Genomic DNA, 8,669 nt, shown 5'->3' on the forward strand with positions numbered 1-8,669 from the left:
AAACCCCTTCCTGGGGGCGTAATGACGTAGTAAAAACATTCACAGAAGTAATCTGAGTAATGACAGCTTCGCCAGTACACTGTGCTTTTATACCTTGTGTACACGATATTACGGCCATCTGTGTATGTGCATTTAGCTATTCCATAACTTTCGTCTCTTCAGTGTAAAGCTACAAAAGCTTCAAAGAGGGCCCTAAGAACATGAAATAGTAATTCAACAAAGTTTACGTAGGCCAACGACCTTGCCACAGTGGTAATACTGGTTCCCGTCAGATCACCGAAGTTAAGCGCTGTCGGGCTGGGCTAGGACTTGGATGGGTGACCATCCGGTCTGCCGAGCGCTGTTGGTAAGCGGGGTGCACCCACCCTTTGTGGGGCAAACTGAGGAGCTACTTGACTGAGAAGTAACGGCTCCGGTCTCGGAAACTGACATACGGACGGGAGAGCGGTGTGCCGACCAAATGCCTCTCCATATCCGCATCCAGTGACGCTTGTGGGCTGAGGATGACACGGCGGCCGGTCGGTACCTTTGGTCCTTCATGGCCTGTGCGGGAGGAGTTAAGTTTATGTAGACATGTGATTCTTAATAAATATGCCACGCTTAATTTCAGTCAGTACCTTACCCACTCAACAGACAGACAACAGAGGTGAACAACATAGACTACACTGATGCAACGAGCTAACAAACAGTCAAGCACAGACTGGTGATAGAATTACAAAGCTTGTCTCCATGACTCAGCCGCGCTGAGTGGTCGCGAGGTTTGAGGCGCCGTGTCACGGTTTGCGCGGCCCCTCCTTCCGGACGTTCGACTCCTGCGTCGGACGTGGTTGTTTGTGTTGCTTTTAGCGTAAGTTAGTTTAAATAGTGTCCAAGTCTAGGGACCGATGACCTCAGCAGTTTGGTCCCTTAGAAATTCACACGCATTTGAAAATTTTTTCCATGACTCAATTAGAGAAAATTTGTCCTCATCGTGCCCTTCCTATTCACAAACAATTATGATAGATTCAGAGAACAACATGACCCTACCGTTACTTTTCAGTTCTATTACCACTCTGTAAATATATCTCTACCAATGTAGGCGCAACACCGCCGCATTGTGTTTTGGCAGTTATAATCCTCATCACATTCTAATACCAGCATACATGCAGTTATGAACCCACTCAGTGGCACAAGTCGCTCTTTCGCCCCCTTACGTTACAATCTTCGTAACGCAAACTCTCTGTCAGAATTACTCCTTGGCTCCCATCTGACGCATCTTCTGGACGTACGGAGTACCGTCTGCTGCCGCAGTCAAAGAAAAACGACGTCACAGTCAGCCACGGCCGGTGTCGACTGTTGCAGTCCCAATGTTCTGCTGCCTCCACTGGCCTCGCCGACTCCACAACTCTTCGTGCTCCTTCAGGTTCCGTCTCGTTTCGCTGACTTAGACACATTGCTCTAGTGACAAGTCTCACACGTTATCTCTAAAGAAAAAAAAAATGACGCACCACAAATTAATTATTCGAATGGGGTGGAAATCGGTAGATGTGACGTAGATGTAGGGACAAACAAATGATTACAATTTCAGGGCAATTAGACGATTTATTCAAGAGAAAGAGTTTCACAAACTGAGTAACGCGTTTGTCCACCTCTGACCCTCATGCAAGCAGTTATGCGGCTTGGCACTCATTAATAGAGTTGTTGGATGTCCTGAGGGATATCAGGCAAAATTATGTTAAATTGGGGCGTTTAGATGGCCAAAATTCTAAACTGGTTGGAGGGCACTGTCCATAATGCCACAAACGCTCTCAACTGGATAGAGGTACGGTGACTTTGATGGCCAAAGTACGGTTTGGCAAGAACGAAGATAAGTGGTGGAAACACTCGCCACGTGTGGGTGGGCAATATGTTGCTGACATGTAAGTCCAGGATGGCTTTGTGGGAACGGCAACAAACCGGGGAGTAGAATATCGACGACGTACCGCTGAGCTGTAAGGGTGCCGCAGATGACAACCAAAGGGGACCAGCTATGAAATGAAGCGGTACCCTTGACCAGCCCTCCTTGCTGTCGGATTCGTATGGCGGGCGACATGTTGGTATGCCGTCGCTGTCTGGGGCACCCGAAGACATGTCTCTAGAGACGCCTCGGACAGCGGTGGGATAGTAACTTGTCAGCCACCCGATACTAGGATTGATAGTCTGGGGTGCAGGAACTCTTACGTTGTCGTCCTCGTGACAGTTACAGGATAACGGTACGTCGACAATATTCTGCGCCCCGTTTTGTTGCCCTTGATTCCAAGCCATTTTGGCCTTCGCGAGAGTTTCTACTGCTTATCTTCGCGCTTGCCAAACTCTACCTTGGGCGGCAAGGTCGTCAGATCTCTCCACAACTGCTAATGTTTGGAGCGTTATGGGCAGAGAGTCCTCCAGCCAGCTCGGTATTTTGATTATCTAACGCATCAGCTTGAACATAATTTGGTACGGTTGCACTCTAGATGACATCCAACAACTCCGTTAAAGAATGGCAGGCCAAATACCGTTGGCCTATGGGCTGCAAATGGAACAATGCGTCATTGATTAGTTCTGTTTGTGGACCTATTTCTCTTGCATAAATCATCCAATTTTTCGGAAATTGTAATCCTTTGTTATTCTGTTCATCTAGATCACCATTCTACCTATTTCCGTCCCATTCGGTATATTCCTTCATGTCTCGTCGTTTTTATGTCATAGGTGTACTGAAGTCTCCAAATATTCTTTCTTTCGCTACTGCTTTATCCTGCATTGTGCACAGGGTCGGCAGGGTTAATTACAGAATCGGCATGGTTAATAGAAGGAGTGGCCGGATGCCCTTCCTGCCGCCACCCCATACCCCCCGAGACCGGAAGTGGTGTACCCCAGTTGTCTGCGACTAGTGTAAATCGTGAAATAGTGCGAATGTGTTGCAAACGTCTGCGAATCGTGTAACCGAGGCGGGACGTGGGGACCAGCCCGGTATTCACCTAGTAAGATGTGGAAAACCGCCTAAGAACCACATCCACGCCGGCCACACACCGGCCATCGTCGTTAATCCACTGGGCGGATTCGATCCAGGGCCGGCGGGCCTACCCGAGTCCAGAAAGCAGCGCGTTAGCGCTCTAGGCCACCCTGGCTGGTTGAGGTCTTCAAATATATCCATAGCTAATTCCTTCAACAAACAAAAGACGTAGTGTTTCATGAGACATAACATTTGAGACATAAGCTGTGCGAACAATCATCGCTGCATATGCTGTTCGAGCTACATTCAGTCATCACAGAGACGTATATATGAACAATTCTGTTGCGTCCTATACCAGTCATGCGCAAACTAAAATACACTAACCTACAAAAAAAGAATGAAGCATGAAGCCAATACCAGTCTGAGAAATATAAGAAGAATGTCAAGGGATTGTAACCATCCACTAAAGAACTGATTTACTAGGCAATTTTTCGACCGATTCTTGAGTGTCGTTGATCAGTTTGGGACCCTTACCAGATAGGACTGATGGAAGGGATGGAAAAGATCTAACGAAAGGCAGCGTGTTTCGTCACGGCATCTTTAAGTCGGCGCTATAGCGATACGTGGAGGCTCAACGAACTCCAGTGCCAGGCGCTACGAGAAAGGCGTTATGCATCACGAAGAGATTTACTATTAAATATTGAGGGTGTCCTTCTAGGAAGAGTCGAACAACGTATTACTGCCTCCAAAATATGCCTCGCGAAATGACGACAACGAGAATATTCGAGAAATTTATGCTACTACAGAACCTTGCTGACAGTCATTCCGTCTATGCACCATTCGCAAATGGAACAGGGAGAAAAGGATCAGTTAGTGGTACTAGAAGTACCCTCGCCACACACTGTCAAACTGCTTGCGGAGTGTTGATGTAGATGTAGATCCAGGTCACCGTTGACCACAGTGCGACGCCATCCATCAGCAGTCCGTTTCCTAGTGATGGCAACACTCCAAACGCTGCCATTTATGTTGTGGTGATAAACGCGCTCTGCTCATGTGATGGTGGTTTCGTAGCCGGGATATTGCTTCTCTATAAGCAATGGTGGGGAATGACAAACAATGTTGTAGCAAGTCCACTACTTGACCTCGGATGGCAACCACAGTTGTGACGTGGTTCTGATATGGTGCACATTATGGCTATGATCCCTTGTGGTCGTCAGACGAGGAGGTCTCCCCTCACATATCCACGCAGTCAAAAGTCGCAGACTGTCCCCAGATGAAAATACTGCACATTTCGGCTAGCATGCCAAATAGCGATCCACAAACTCTGTCCAGTTCTGATAACGCCATCTCACAAGAGGACATGGTATTTCCGTATCATTCAGAGTGGCCACTCAACATGAGACACGCCTCATCCTCTGTATGGCACGTTGGTCTAATAGAACAATATCCAGATTCTTGGTGTGTTTTGATGTCACATTGGCCTGACGTAGCATTTCATGTGGACTTGGGCGCAGACATATCCGCATGTTTCTAGGATGAGATTTTCACTCTGCAGAGAAGTGTGCATTGATATGAAACCTCGTGGCAGATTAAAAATGTGTGCCGGACCAAGACTCAAACTCGGGACCTTTGCCTTTCACGGGAAAGTGCTCTACCAAGGTTCGCAGGAGAGCTTCTGTAAAGTTTGGAACGTAGGAGACGAGATACTGGCAGAAGTAAAGCTGTGAGAACGGGGAGTGAGTCGTGCTTGGGTAGCTCTGTTGGTAGAGCACTTGCCCGCGAAAGGCAAAGATCCCGAGTTCGAGTCTCGGACCGGCACACAGTTTTAATCTGCCAGGAAGTTTCCTATCCGCATGTGTTCCACTCGATCACGTCTGACCACCACAGGAGAGTATCGCTCTATTTTGTACCACGCAGAACATCCTCACATTGGTACCTATCATCCAAGAACAAGTGATAGAGTCCTTGCAACAGTCTCTGTCATCCCACACCATTATTCAGAGGGTAGCAGCAGCCCGACTACGAAATTTTCGTCTCGTGCATTGGCTGTCTTTAACATCACAACACAAACAGCTGCGTTTGGAGTCGTGTGATGACTGTGCAACATGGACTGGTGCTGAAGGCGTCGCATTCTGTTCAGTGATGAATCTCGCTTCTGGACTAGCCCAGGTGAGCCTACAGCGTTATGGTGTGAGTCGACATTGGGTGTGACTTCAAGTAGCTGCTGGTCGTGATCAGCTCTGAGTCCTCAAGTGTTACCTCTCGTAGTCTGCTTTTTCAAGAAAACCATGTTGTCCACACAAGGCGTTTGTCTCTATGAACACACTGCCTGGTGTTGATATGCTCCTGCGGCCAGCAACATCCCCAGTGGAATATGCGTGGTCTCCATGCCAGAGCCAGTATATCAAGGACTAATCACAACAGTTGTGCTTGAACTTGCCACAAGAGAGGGTAAAATGTCTCTGTAACATCCTTCCCAACAGATTCAGTTCATGCATTCAGACAAGAGGAAGTGCCTCGACACCGCTAAGTGGGCTCATGCATCGAAGTTCATTGTATATCTGATTCGATTATGTTATCAGTATGATATTCTTACATATCCTCTCTGATATCCTAGATATCAGGCACCGACGACGCCCCACACAACATCTAAGTTGTCTGGACTGCCTCGAGCTCCGTCCCTGCGGAACTCTGAACTCCGCAGTCAGACCAACAGGTGACAACAGCGTTCCAACCAGGCCACCAGACAGCGTGGCTGGTTGCGGTAGAATTTATTGTTGTACCACACCTCTACCTGTATCCAGAAGATCACGTGTCGAAAAGAGCCCCCCCCCCCCCCCGCCCCCCACCCCTTGGATCACTCCCCGAGGCAGCTACTTAGACCCGCGCGAGGTTAACAGTGTAGGTTCGTCACAGCGATCAACTGACAAGATGATCTGCACCAAGCTTCCCTCTCGTCTCCACCACCCCCAACCGAGGCAGGATGCCGCATGACCCATGTGAATTAAATGACGGGCGACATGCTAGCTGCGACTTGGTATAATTTGTGCTGCTTGTTCTTTCACCGACAAGACTGTGTCATTATTTTTTTTTTTTTTTATTTTTATTTTTTTTTTTTTTTTGTGCGGCTATCGTTGCTGGACTTGGAAATTTTTCTAACCTGTTTGACCGTCCGATGCTTCTCCTGTGAAGTACTACTGTAAGACAGTTTGAATCAATTGAAGGGGTCGCTTTGGTTTAGCCAGAACATCTTCGAGAGGCTTTCGAGAGATCGAGGTTGGGGCGCGAACGACGAGGTGCGGGAGGTCTGATGTCTCGAGAGGGAGACTGAAAGAGTGCTGTGGGCTCCCACGAGGTGTGCAGACCGGCCCGGAGTCAACCGACTGCCGCTGCTGCCTTGCTCGGCTGCGATTTTCCTTCGCTGAGGTGGTCTGTAGGGCTGTGAAGTGGTGGCCTCGTGTCTATTGATTCCCCTGTGTTCGTTGCCCGATGGGACCAATTGAGGCAATTGAAAACTGTGAGCCTTGCTGTGCATCGGACAAACCTGAGTGTACTGACTGTTTGTAATGTGGCGAGTTGAATTTGAAGCATCGAACTTAATGCTAAGAACCGTATATGCTGGTTAGAGGTCTCACAAGTGTAGTTAGACTGAAGCATACGTTTGCATGTGACCTTGTGGTATAGTAGCTTGGTCAGCTGAATTACACGATCTAGTCTGCTAGCATTCGCAACTGTAAACGCTTGCCGTATCGTACTTGCTGTAGCAACGTACATCGAACCTTGTTAGTAGAGGTCCGCCGCTAGTGGTCTCGCGGTAGCGTTCTCGCTTGCCGAGCAGGAGGTGACGCGTTCGATTCCCGGCGGGGTCAGGGATTTTCACCTGCTCCGAGATGACTGGGTGTTATCGTGTCGTCGTCGTCCTCATTCATCCACATTACCGTCGGAGGTAGACAACGGCGAACCACATCCATTAGGCCCTTGCCTAGTACGGCGGTGCTTCTCTCCCACATCGTTCCCCTACCCTCTGTCAAGGAGTATGGAACTTTATTTCCCTGTTAGTACAGACTTGGTTCATTCAGCTTTCATTTCTGTGAGACAACAGAGTTTAAACTTGTGTCAATGCTCACACACACAGACACATCACTGCGGTGAACGAACCTCAACGCCGTCATCCACACGAACAGATACACACAACAGGTGGGGTGTGGGGCACGGCAAACCAACTCTTTAGGACATTGGCCTTGACGGAGTTCCTATATCTGCGTCAATTTTCATTACCCTGACATTTTTCTCACTCCGAGTTGTTTAGCTAAAACACCATTCGCCTCCAGCCCCTCACAAATATGGAAAAAGGAAGGGCTTTTCGATACCTCTGTTAAGCAAGTAAAACAATTGGCTAGAACGGAACGGCGTTCAGTGACTGTTGGTAGCGGTACAACGGAGTGCATAAATAATGCCTTAGGGATACGTGAAGATGAGATACTGCCAAATTTTGCACTGCATTTTGCTGAAAAGGTGTCGTAATGCCCATGAACAAAAAATCATTTCATACATTTATTTCTATTAAGGGTAAATATACTGTGCAGAAAGTTATGTTAACGTCTATATACGTACAGATCATACCATTACACAAAAACCTATTTGCATTTCACAGGCTCTAGCCATCACTTCCTAGTCGTCCGTAACCACGGTCTCACCTCGCTGGTACACTGGAAGCGAAAATTAGTGCCGCCTGATGCCCGACGGATTAAGTTCTGAGCGGAAACATTCGCTTGTTTGCCGTTCTTATATCATTATAGTTGAATGCACCTTGTTACCATTTTTCAGGCTCGTGAGTGGTCGTTTACTTAGAAATCAACTTTGTGTGTAGATCAAAATGCCGAAACGCTCAGTGGCGTGGTAATGGGACAGGATAGAAAAAAAGTGTTCATCAGTACAGTCAATGCGACAAGCAGTATCTGCTAGGAACATACTTACCTTTGATACTGAGTTAATTAAAGAAATTAAAACGAAATTTACAATCCATTACAAATATTTCTAGCGGGAAAAATATTTCCTGAAATTTTTAGTGTATGCTTGATAAGTAAATAATAAGTTATCCAAGAGTTTAAAAAATTCTATATTATATCTGTTCACGTCAACTCAGTATTTACTAAAAGAGAATTATCGCTTGCATCACTTATTGGTGCAAACCAGTGGGAAGAAAGACAGAGCTTCAACAAATTTAATAAAAAAGGAATGGTTCATTTATTGAAAGATAAATATTAAATGTACCACAGGGTATTAACCTTAGAAAATCAAACCAACATCCACATTTTGTGCCACAAATATAACAAACTTGTATTTATGTTGTTAACTATATAAAGTTTGAAAAAGATTTTTCAGAATAGTACTTTTTATTTAGATCTCCTTGATATAAGATACGTGACCTATCTCAAGTAAAGTTGACAACCCAAGTCACGGTTCATGTACAATCGAAAAGGATGAAAATGTATGTAACTGAAATATTTTAAGCCCAGAGACTGAGTGGAAACTATCATAAAACTGACGTAACCGTCAGAGACTTAAGGTAGTTGGTCGTCTCACACTAAGTGAAACCATTCTTACCAGGAGAGTGAGTGAAAAATGTTCATGTAGCTGACGTGGCATCAGAGACCAGTGTCATTCGGTTGTTTCATTCGACTGACATGAACGAAAAAAAATCGAGTAGCCAGAG

At 46.5% G+C, this 8,669-nt stretch overlaps 1 pseudogene; it reads left to right on the plus strand.

Annotated features, from left to right (window-relative positions):
• The first annotated feature begins 231 nt into the window (after positions 1–231).
• LOC126417269 (5S ribosomal RNA) lies at positions 232–349 on the plus strand (annotated as a pseudogene).
• Positions 350–8,669: the final 8,320 nt, after the last annotated feature.

Source organism: Schistocerca serialis, chromosome 8 (assembly GCF_023864345.2).
Source record: "Schistocerca serialis cubense isolate TAMUIC-IGC-003099 chromosome 8, iqSchSeri2.2, whole genome shotgun sequence".
NCBI lineage: Eukaryota > Metazoa > Arthropoda > Insecta > Orthoptera > Acrididae > Schistocerca > Schistocerca serialis.